This window comes from Crinia signifera, chromosome 8, assembly GCF_055691185.1.
Source record: "Crinia signifera chromosome 8, ASM5569118v1, whole genome shotgun sequence".
NCBI classification, from domain to species: domain Eukaryota; kingdom Metazoa; phylum Chordata; class Amphibia; order Anura; family Myobatrachidae; genus Crinia; species Crinia signifera.
Window position 1 is genome coordinate 97755976 of NC_139224.1, and position 12302 is coordinate 97768277.

The 12302-nt window shown below is 47.7% G+C and overlaps 2 protein-coding genes across 11 annotated transcripts in view; one reads left to right on the forward strand and one right to left on the reverse strand.

Annotated features, from left to right (window-relative positions):
- AKNAD1 (AKNA domain containing 1) overlaps positions 1-12302 on the reverse strand; it is an 82950-nt gene that overhangs the window by 70268 nt on the left and 380 nt on the right. For 5 of the 6 annotated variants that reach the window (XM_083156832.1, XM_083156834.1, XM_083156831.1 and 2 more), the window contains exon 1: positions 8528-8839. The exons of the other annotated variant lie outside the window; for it this stretch is intronic. The gene's annotated coding sequence lies outside the window, so the exon portion shown is untranslated. Of the gene's footprint in view, positions 1-8527; positions 8840-12302 lie in introns of those variants that run through there. 6 annotated transcript variants of the gene reach the window in all.
- The window catches only part of GPSM2 (G protein signaling modulator 2), a 64346-nt gene continuing 60726 nt past the window's right edge, over positions 8683-12302 (forward strand). For 3 of the 5 annotated variants that reach the window (XM_083156844.1, XM_083156845.1, XM_083156847.1), the window contains exon 1: positions 8688-8832. The gene's annotated coding sequence lies outside the window, so the exon portion shown is untranslated. Of the gene's footprint in view, positions 8833-12302 lie in introns of all 5 variants that reach the window. The other 2 variants (XM_083156848.1, XM_083156846.1) reach the window with 2 other exon arrangements.

Here is a 12302-nt window from a genome sequence, read left to right on the forward strand (position 1 = left end):
ACCCCCGCGGGACGGCAGGCGCAGCACCATCGGCCTGCGGGCGGGCGACTTCCCCCAGTTGGGGTTGGGGACGCACACTGTGGAGCTCCCGCTCCATCCACAGAGCTCCTATCCCCTGGCCCCCCACTGCTGGAATTGAATCGCGCCCGTTGAAGCTGTGAAGGTCAGCAGGAGAGAGGGATCCCCCAGGCAGCGGCGGTCCGGCCTAGCGGAGGCCCAATATGGATGTATGGAGGAGGCCTCTAGCCGAGCAGGCCACAAGCGCAATGGCTGATGAGGACCCCTGTCCACCAGGCTCCCGGCAACCATCGGAGGGAGAGGTGAGGGGAAGCTGCGTGAGGACACCAGCGGTAGCCCCCCCAGCTTGCAGTTTCATCCCCAGGAGAGAGACCACAGGAGAGGGAACCTCTGCCCTCAGGAGACCAGCGGTGGCTCCCTTTCCTGCAGGCCCAGTCTCCAGCCCCAGGCCCGACTCGACTCTGCCCTGGCCCCCAGTGACTCTCTCTCCCCCACCAACTCCAGCTCCAGGCCTCACTGACTCTGCCCAGGCCTCAGTGACTCTCTCTCCAACCCCCTCGCCGCCACCACCCACGCTACCCGCGGCTCTCCCTACAGGAAGATTCAAGAGGGCGCCACAATGGCTGCCTAGGAACTGTGCACTCAGCCATATGTATCCCTTGTCCCTATGTGATAACTGTACTGTCTCTGCTACAACTGTGCTGTCTTTGCCCACACTGTTACCTCATACTGTGCTCATAATGTTACCCACCTGGCTGCTGCAACGACCACTGGCGCCGCTGATGGCTGCCTAGGCGCTGTGCAACTCGGCGGGTATGTGCCCCCTGTGTGATAACTGTACTGTCCCTGCTTATAGTGTTAACCACCGGCTGCTGCAACGACCAGTGGGGTACTTGTGGAGTATCACGGCTCCCATCGTATGGCATCGTATGCCATATGTAGTGGCATACGATGCGATGTTTTACCGTTTTTTGAGCATTTTTGCTCAAAAATCGTATGCCATCGCATGGCATCGTATGCTATATGTAGTGGCATACAATGTCATACGATGCGATACGATGTTTTACCGATTTTTGAGCAAAAATGGTCAAAAATTGGTAAAACATCGCATAACATCGGATGCCATATGTAGTGGCATACGATGCGATACGATGTTTTACCGATTTTTGAGCAAAAATGGTGAAAAATCGGTAAAACATCGCATGGCATCTTATGCCATCGATGCAATACAATGTTTTACCGATTTTTGAGCATTTTAGCTCAAAAATCGTATGCCATCGCATCGGATGCCATACGATAGCATCCGATGCGATGCGATGGCACCCGATTTTGCACTGAAATGCAGAATGCATTGAAATGTGTATTAAAGTAGTGAAATGCCCCCAAATGCCATTTTTCATAGTGCACCACCCCCACTATCAACGTCAACCCGAAGCATGGCGAGCGCAGCGGTACGCGTCCTACGACCTTTTCATACCCCCACTATCCACGTCGGCGTGGAGTTGAGAATAGAATAGTGTGGCGAGCGCAGCGAGCCACCGAGCCCGAAGCGTGGTGAGCGCAGCGAGCCCCGCGAGGGGACGCGGATACCTGTAAAGCCCGCGAGGAGACGCGTATAGCTTTGAAGGTATCCGCGTCCGCTCGCCACGCTTCGGGCTCGGTGGCTCGCCACACTATTCTATTCTCAACTCCACGCCGACGTGGATAGTGGGGGTATGAAAAGGTCGTAGGACGCGTACCGCCGCCCCTCGCTGCGCTCGCCACGCTTCGGGTTGACGTTGATAGTGGGGGTGGTGCACTATGAAAAATGGCATTTGGGGCATTTCACTACTTTAATACACATTTCAATGCATTCTGATGCATTTCAGTCCAAAATCGGGTGCCATCGCATCGCATGCCATCGTATGGCATCCGATGCGATCGCATACAATTTTTGAGCTAAAATGCTCAAAAATCGGTAAAACATCGTATCGCATCGTATGCCACTACATATGGCATACGATGTCATTCGATGTTTTACCGATTTTTGCTCAAAAATCGGTAAAACATCGTATCGCATCGTATGCCACTACATATGGCATACGATGTTATGCGATGGCATGCGATTTTTGAGCAAAAATAGTCAAAAATCGGTAAAACATCGCATCGCATCGTATGACATCGTATGCCACTACATATGGCATACGATGTTATGCGATGGCATAAGATTTTTGAGCAAAAATAGTCAAAAATCGGTAAAACATCGCATCGCATCGTATGCCACATGCGATGCGATTTTTAGCATACGATCTGCATACGATGCAGGTCGTGGGAGCCGTGATACTCCACAAATACCACCAGTGGCGCCGCAGATGGCTGCCTAGGCGCTGTGCGACTCGGTGGATATGTGTTCCAAGTGTGATAAGCTGTACTGTCCCTGTTTATATTGTCACCTGCCTGGCTGCTGTGGCGACCAGTGGTGCCGCTGATGGCTGCCTGGGCGCTGAGCAAATCGGCGGGTATGTGTTCATGTGTGATAACTGTACTGTCCCTGCTTATATGTTACTCACCTGGCTGCTGCAACGACCAGTGGCGCCGCTGATGGCTGCCTAGGTGCTGCGCAGCTCGGCGGGTATGTGCCCCCCCGCATGTAATGTCCTAATGTAACGTATGTAATGCCCCCCCCTTCATCCCTGCTTGATGCTGCACTGTAATCTGCAAAAAATTCCTATTGTGCGCAAGCACACATGGCCAATAAAGTTGATTCTATTCTATTCTATATGGCCACAAAAAGGGGCCAAAATGTGATGGGCAAATTTAGTATCATTCGCACTGCTAAATTTGGCTGGTAAGTCAGTAGAAAATACGGTACTTGTTTCCTAGCACGGCGCCCATCGTAGTAGATCGCATACCTTAACTTAAGGTATGCGATGGACGCGACCGACACGATTTTAGGGCTTTTTTTAGCCTTTTCCCCCGACAATGAAAAAATCGCGTCCATCGCATGCCTTAAGTTAAGGTCCCGATGCGATCAACGCGATTTAACATTGAATTGATATGTAAAATCGGGTTCATTGTATGCCATTATAATGGCATACAATGCGACCGATGCGATGGACCCGATTTTACATAGGGAACAATGTTAAATGGGTGAATGGACCCGATTTTTCATTGTATACCCACCCTGATGGGTATTTTACATGATAAATGCCCCCCCCATTGTTAACGCCACCCCACGATGACCGCCAACCCGAAGCGTGGCGAGCGCAGCGAGCCCGCGAGGGGCGGCGGTAGGAGTCCTCCGACCTTTTCACACATGCCTGCATGGATCAGTCAGATCCGTGCAGGCTTCTCTCTGTAAAAAGTAGAAAAATAAATAAAAAATGTAAAGAAAAACATCATGAGGTCCTCTACAGGCGAGTATGAATGTGTTTGGGGTGTATTAAAAGTTATATTTTATTATGGTGTGTGTTTTATTTAGATATTGGTTCTGTTACGGAACTACAAGAACTGACGGCCCATTAACGCCCTGCATGCTGGGATATGTAAACTCAAAGTCCATGCGTGTGGGGGAGGCTCCATGGGACTTTTTCCACATCAGAACCTAATACTTTATTCTATTCTATATTTTACTGGCATCAGCTCACCGGGTGCCGGACGGTATCCCGACAGTCATTTACCCGACGTCATGATCCAGACTGTCATAATGCCGACAGCCGGGTGCCCAACAGCCACCCGCTATTTTCCCCAAATATTTTTATTAAGGATTGAGTATTATAATATTACAATGAACAAAATGCAGTTGTATGAGTTACAATAATACAGTATGGAATCAGTGTACATTGAGTAATAATATTTCCTGTCCTACTTTGCCGAACAGACGAATGACAAAGATACAGACGAATGACAAAGATACAGGCGAACACGGCCGGAGGGCCCACAAAACGTGAGACGACTATGATGCTGGAAGGTCTATCGGGGCATCCCCTAAGAGATTCCTAGTCTCGTACCATAGTGTGGATCTAAAACATTTATGAATCTGTATTTTAAGATCATTTGATAAAGAGTCAATAAAGCCCTCCCATATTTGGAAAAGTTTCTCTGTGCGTTCCTCCTTTTGTAAGGATGTCTCCACCCACTCCATATGAAAGACATGGAAAAGTTTCGCCCTAAATAGTTGGACGGTTGGAGGGTCCGCATGAATCCACTGATGTAGGAAGCATTTGCGGGCCACTGCCGAGATTATAAGCATTACTTTTTTACTGTCGGGTAGTATTGGTGTATTGGGGGGGGGGAACATACCCAGCAAGGCCCATTCCGCCGTCAAAGGAAGGCTGTTTAATAGGTAGGTCCTAGAGAATCCCTGCACCTCTTTCCAAAAGCGGAATATGAGAGGGCAGTCCCACATACAATGCTTGAATGTTGCCCCCGAACTACCACACTTTGGGCATGTAACGGCTTCAGATATGCCCATGACATAGCGTCTAAGTGGGGAGAGGTAACCGTTGTGGTAAATATTGTAAAGCATTTCCCTATACATAGAGGAAGGCATTGTCTTCCAGGAATAATGGAATGAGCGTAACAGGTGTTTTAATGAATATTGTGGAAAAATCTGCAACCATGTAGATATGCCTGTTCGTATGGTGTCTAGGGCAATAGGAGTATGTAATATTTGATAATAAGTCGAAATGGCTTTCCTTCCCGATGTTGGTCTAAATAGCAGCGTGTCTAGGGCATTAGTTTTATCAGTGGGTGAGAGATATTTAAGAACCGAGCTAGCGTAATGTTGGGCTTGATACATGGCTAGAGCCTGTGATTGGGGAAGCAAATATTTTTCAGCCATGTCCTGGACCTTCAAAGGAGCTGTTACCGCGTCGTTTACGAGGGTCTGAACATGCCTAATCCCTTTGTTTTTCCATGACTGGAAAGGTTGTGATGCCTGGCCTTCTTGGAATTCTGGGTTCGCCGTTAGTGGTAGAAATAGGGAATGATGGCTATTCAGTTTATGTTTGTTTCTTGTGTGGTGCCAGACCGTCCATGGCATCTGCAGAAGGGGATTTTGGGCGGTTGAGGGCGCAATCTCCTGTTTGTGACAATGTAGAAACGCTAATAAATGTTGATGAGGTAGGAAAGACTGATCTATGGCCGTGTCTGTGTGATTAGAAGTATCGTGTATCCAGTCCCTTATGTATCTAAGGATACATGCCTGGTTATAGATACGAAAATTGGGAAGATTCATACCTCCATTAATTACGGGTTGTTGCAGTTTCAATACACTTATTCTTGGTCGTTTATTTTGCCAAATAAATTTGCGAAATATCGTGTTAATGTGTTTTTCATCTGTGATAGATAATAGAAGTGGTAACATTTGTAATGGATATAAAATCTTCGGGAATGTCATCATTTTTAATAGGTGAATGCGTCCTAAGTAAGATAGCATTAAATGTTTCCAGTTTTCTAACTCATCTAGAGCTGACTTTATGGTTTTAGTGATATTTAATCTATATAAGGCATTTATGTTTTTGGGTATATAAATTCCTAGATATTTTATTGCGCTTGAAGCCCATCTGATTTGGCATCCCCCAGCCCACCCAGGCCGGGTTTGAGAGCCCATGGGATTTATCCTGATTTATTGAGAATCCAGATATAGAGCCATATTCCTCTATTTTTTTAAGGATAGGTATAAGCATAGTATCGGGTTTGGAGATATACAAAAGTAGGTCATCTGCAAAGGCTACAACCTTAGTTTCCTTTGTCCCCATAGATATTCCTTGAAAAACAGGCCAGGACTGGAGGAGGCATAAGAGGGGGTCAAGCGCAAGGTTGAAAAGGAGCGGGGAGAGGGGGCAGCCCTGTCTAGTGCCTCTTGCTATCATGATGGGGCGACTTTTCTCACCATTAATGATTAATGATGTGTTTGGGGTGGTGTATAGATATTCAAATAATTTAAGGAAGTCATCTCCAAATTCTCTTATGCTGAAGATTTTCTGTAAATGTGTCCAGGATACTGTGTCGAATGCTTTCTCAGCATCTAAGCTGAGAAGCATTGGTGGGGATCTGGAGGTAGATTGGGTGGTTTGAATTATTGCAGCCAAAGCTGTACGCACTCCTTTTACAGAGTACCTATCGTGGGTAAAACCAAGTTGGTTAGGGGTCAGCAAGGAGGGTAGGATGGATTGGAGACGGTTGGCCATAATTTTGGAAAGAATTTTTAAATCTTGGTTAAGCAACGTTATTGGTCTATAGGAGGACATATGTTCTGGGTCTCTGTCTGGTTTTGGTAAGAGGATTGTGTGAGATTCTGTAAAATTAGGGAAGGGAACCTGGTCTTTATGCATTTTTCTAAAAAGTTGGGTGAGAAGAGGAACTATGTGGGGTTTCAATATTTTATAGTATTCCCCTGTATAACCGTCTGGACCTGGTGACTTTCCATTGGGAAGTTGGGAGATCACCATGGAGACCTCTATCTCTTCCACATCCTTATTTAGAAATGTGCATTGTTCTGTCGTTAGTTTAGGCAATTTAGCTTCCTCTAGCAGATGATCGCCAAGGTGGCCGTCCGAGTTAGGAGCTGTGTAGAGGGTGGTAAAGTAGGAGTGGAATTTCCTCTCTGTATTTCTGCAACCGTTAGGAGGAGGGACTTCCAATATTTCGCTATAGGGCCCATTAAGTTCTAGTTCCATCCCTGCATATACATTAGTAAAGGACAGGAAAGTCTCTGCCTCACCTTACTACACATGATCATTGAGTTGTGCAATCACTGTCCTACAGGTACCATACACATGCTAGGGATGGCCATTGATGATTCAAAATCATAGAGGTTTATGGCCAATGTCAAATACTTTTGCCACCAATGGGGGAGAACCAGATGGTTTCCCTCCATTGATGGCACAGCAGAACAGATTTTTTTTCCCCAAGGTGCCAGGACACAGCTCTGCCCCTGAAGCCCCACCCCAAGGTCAGTCCATTATAGAAAATAGTTTTTTACTTTCGATGGCTGGTTGCGATATTGTCATCAATGGTGACTGGCCTTTCCTGAAACAAACTGACCAACTGGGTACTGGACCTACAGATACACACACACACACACACACACACACTACCCTACTGGGTACACACAGACGCTCAGTTATGAGACCCATACATACAGTACACACCACCCACAATACACACTACAGTGTAGGTCACTCGCTATGGGAGGTGAGAGATTGTAGCTGCTCGGTACCACTAATACCTACACTCAGTTAGCAACTGAAGTAGTGTTGCCCTATCATAGATTGTCTCTCTCCCCTGATCCCCTGTGACTGGTCCATCCAAATTTTGTGCCCACCCTGTTCTGTACCTCTGGCTAGGCTGGAGCTATGGCGACGGTTGGTGTTTAAAACAGGGGCCTGTGGGCCTCACTGCACATGATCATTGAGTTGTACACACACTGCCCTACTGGGTACCAGACCTACAGCATATCTCCCAACATGACCACCTCCAGGGGGGACAGAATGCGCTGTTCCTGGACTTCCCTCTTAATGTATGATTGCCATCACCTGTGTTGAAACACCTCTCATCCATTAACCCATTCAACACTGTATAGCAAAGGTATATGGTTTTTACAACGATGGGCAGAACCAGATGGTTTCCCACCATTGATGTCAAGCTTCTACGAATAGTTTGGTTTTTGCTTTTTTTTTCACCAAGGGGCCAGGAAACAGCGTAAAGCTACGCCCCTGACACCCATGAAGCCCCACTCCTGTATTTTGATTGCCCCCCAGGCCAGCCAATCAAAGAAAATGGATGACCATCAATATGTAAAAACATTGATAGTCATCCATTGCATAGTTATACACCATCGATGGCGAGTTGTAGTTTTGCCTTCAATGGCATAGACAACATGTCCAGCCCTGATGGTAAACATACAAGAGAGAAGTCCAGGAGCAGAGCATTGTGTGCCTCATGGAATGTGTCATATTGGAAACTATGCTACAGGCACACACCCTGCAGTACAGGTACCAGACCTACAGGTGCAGACACTGCCCCACAGGTACCAGACCTTCTCCATGAGGGAGAAAATGCTCTGTTCCTGGACTTCCCTGGTAATTTATGATTGCCATCCCCTGTGGTGAAATACCTTTCTTATCAATTACCTAGCTCACCACAGGTGATGGCAATCATACATTACCAGGGAAGTCCAGGAACAGAGCATTTTCTCCCGCATGGAGAGGGTCAGGTAGGAAGTGGTACCAGACCTGCAGCTACACACACTGCCGCACAGGTACCAGACCTACAGGTATACATACTGTCCTACAGGTACCAAACGTACAGGTACATGACACACCGCCCCACAGGTACCAGACCTCCAGGTACACACACACTGCCCCACAGCACTGCTCTACAGGTACCAGGCGCTCAAGTACAAGACCCACAAGTACAGAACACACCGCCCATACACACTACAGTGTATGTCACCTCTATGGGAGGCGAGAGAATACGTAGCTGCTCGCTCGGTACCAACCACAAATTTAACAGGAATACCTACAGTCACTACTAGTCTGAGCTAGCGAGTGACTGAATTGGTGTCGCCCTATCACAGCTCGTCGCTCTCCCTCTGCTCTCCTGTGACTGGTGCGTCCAAATGTCGCGCCCTCCCCGCTCTGTACCTCTGGCTGGGCTGGCGCTAAGGCGGCGGTTGGTGTTTAAAACGGGGGTCTGATGGGCGTGCCATGAAGTGGGCGTGGTTTCACGAAGGAGTGCGGGTGGGGAGTGGGACAGGGACGGGACGGTGGCGGCAGACACCGGGAAATACACTGACGCCCCGGTAGCAGCGGCAAGCACCGGACACAGGTGAGCGAGGGCGATTCTCTTTGTTATGTTTTTTTGGTATCTTTCGCTGAACACGGGACTCTCCCGGAACTGCCCCCTGCCTGCCCGCCCGGGGAGGGGTCACCCTGATGGGCTGCTGCCCCGAGTGTCACTCTGAGGATGGACAAGCCCTTTAACCTGCTCCGTGCCGGAGTGTGAGCTGTCCCGTCACTGCTCGGAGTTACCAGCTTATTGTCCTAGCCTTATAACGAGCTACTGTTTAATATACATATACACTGTCACATCTTGTCTCATACGTGCTGCAGGGGCTGCTCACTGGGCATATACCCAATGTGCCATGCTGAATACATGAGTCCTGCATTCAGCCCCGGGTGCAGGCTTCGGCTGCTCATCTCTCGCTGGACTTTAAACTTTTTTTGAGGCACAAGTAAAGACTTGCTGTGTACACACGGTACAATTTGACATTATATTTTGACTCTATAGTCGAAATCGAATCAGGATCGAATGGAGATAGAACATGTTTTTCTATTGGTGTGTACGCACGGTGAGATTCCCTTGCTATTCGACTTAAGACTCGAGGGGACTATGTAAAAACTGGACCAGACTAGAATCCGGACCACTGGACAGGACATCAAAATCTGCAGTCCGGAGCTTATAGGGTCCAGGCCGGGGGGTGTCTTGTCCGGGGGGGTCCCTGTGATAGCTATCATCAGGGACATTGGGAGGGAGATTACAGCCTCCCCCTGTGGTCCGGACCGTCCGTTTTTTGCTACATGCCCGGACCATACAGAGAGACTTTATTCTACCCCTCCTCCTCTACCTGGTGACAGGTGTCACAGGCAGAACCCCCAGACAGGACACCCCCCGTACCGGACGCTACAAGCTCCAAAATGCAGAGTTTGATGTCTGGTCCGGGGGTTTTGTCCTGGTCCGGTTTTTACCCATACCCAGATTCGAGTGCTAGGCAATCTTTGCTAACTATATTATTTCCATACAATTCATAAAATCTACATTCGATTTGCACTATGTAGTCATTGCTGTCATGTCTATCTGGGTTTCAATTTGTGCTGTCACGGGAGCATGCATCGGGATCGCAAGGTAAAACCTGTGCGATATGCATACGATCTGCTTGCGATTTTGACTATATAGTCAAAATCGAATGTCAAATCTCACCGTGTGTACACAGCATATGTCGATTTGATGCTGATGCGTGCTCCCGTTCATCTGGAATCGAAAAGCCAAATAGCGAAGCACTATATAGTGCAGATTGAATGTATATAGTATGAATCGTATGTAAATAGCACATGAGTTACCAAAGACTGCATAGCAATCAAATCTTAAGGTGTGTACACATGGTGCAATTTGCCCTTCGATCTTGACTATGTAGTCAAAATCAAATTGTTATCACATAGACATCAAATGGCGATAGAACATGTTTTTAAGCTTTCTATCCTGATTTGATACGGATGCGCGCGATGGGCCCCCTTTCTGTCTGGGCCGGGACTGGAGCCCCCCTTGATGGCTGCTCTAGCCCACAAATGTGACATAGAAATGTGATGTCATTGTTTAAAAAAACAAAATATTTGGAATAAGAAGCTGACTTCAGCCTCAGCCAAGTTGAGTTTTGTTAGGCAAATGTGACATCATAATAGTTCAGTAGTATATACCAGAAATATGGGAACACTGATTTCAATGCTGCCAATCATTTGCTGACTGAGAGACCTCCCACAAGGGTCTGTGCAGTTTTTCACCGACTGTCTAAATCACTGTCCATATTCTCAGCTGCCAACGTTGCTGAGGGACTTAGGATGAGATATATTTAGCGTCTTTATGGTGGGGAGTGGTTGTGTGCATATACCAGTTCCCCTCGATGTATTAATGTGGCACTGGGTGACCAGTGACAGGGGAACTATTCGCCTCTGACATAATCAGCGCTACCTTTTGATTGACACTTTGGGGGAAATTTAATAGGATGAGAGAATCAGAAAGTGAGGGATGTGATAAGAAATCTCCAGTTTTTTTAAAGCGGCAATCATTTACACTGCAAAATCAAACTAATGCTGCCCATACTTATGTGAGATATTGCATGCAATCATTTGATTTTGGCCACATCTGGACGATAAATCTAATGATTGCATGCATTTCGAAGGGGACGTTCGACACGATGCGCAGGCACGCCGTCGAATGTCGCATTGATAGATATTATGTGCTGCACATAATATTTATCGAATTGCATGAGCAATGTCCTATTGCATCTGCGATGTCCTATTGCATCTGTTCGCATAAGTGTATGGGCACCATCACTTTGCAGTGTAAATGATTGCGGCTTTAAAAAACTGGAGATTTCTTACCAAATCTCTCACTTTCTAAATCTCTCATCCTATTAAATTTCACCCTGTGTTTCTGTATTTGTGAAAGAGATGTAGTTTCACTCGCTGCCAGCAGATGGCAGTGTTTCGGTTACACACGGACACTGTATATAGATATATATTGTCCAAAACTGCCAGCACTCAGTATAAAAAAATCAACGGACCCCGGTGCCCAATAACAGATAATATAAAACATCCAAAAATAATGGCACTCGGGAGGCAATGCTTAATATTCACAAACAGATGTGTATTGGCATAGTTGAGCTTTCGGAGTGTAACCACTTTCATCAGGACACAATCCTACAGCTTTTTGTATGCTTTATCACAGTTTTGACACTATGGCCCTTATTCTGATCGGTGCGGCCCGATCATAAATATGCGGCCAGGACCGTGTAGGCGAATCCACGCCTTCCATACGGATCGCCACCTCCGTCCGTCCGCGGATATGTGGCGGTCCGCATGAAAGTGGACGGGGATACGCCTCCTCCATCTTGGGAGCAGCCCCTGCATTCGATGGTCGCCGAACATCGAATGCAGGGCCGCACGCTCCACCAGCGCCCGCCACCCTAGACCACACGGACACTTGTCCGTAGGAAATCATGTATGGGGGCGGGCAGCTGACATCCGGCGATGTCAGATGCCCGCCCCCTACACATGCGTCACGGCTTCATTACCATGCATACGCCCTGCGTTTGCATGGGAACGCCCATGAAACGCGGGGCGTATGCATAGGGTAATGAGGCTAAGTAGCCCTTCACGCCCCTCTCCGCCCCCTGTGCGGCGTCTAAAGAATACGTACGGCGAAACCGCTTGCACATGCGCAGAGTGACCTCTGCACATGCGCAGTCGAAAACCATCGGCGGTACGACCGCATGCGGAAAAATCCGCACCGATCAGAATAAGGGCCTATGTTAGCTGTCCCGAAGAAGGGTGTCAACACCGAAACTGTTGACTTTTTCATGCTGACCTTATGCTTTATCCACTTATGATGAAATACATTTACTGCGTGAGAGTGCCGCTTCCTGTCCGCGTTCTACCAGGGGACACCTCCTACATATATATTGTCCTGACGACGGGGCGGTGTGGCTCCGAAACATTGACCTACATGGATTAAATCTTGGT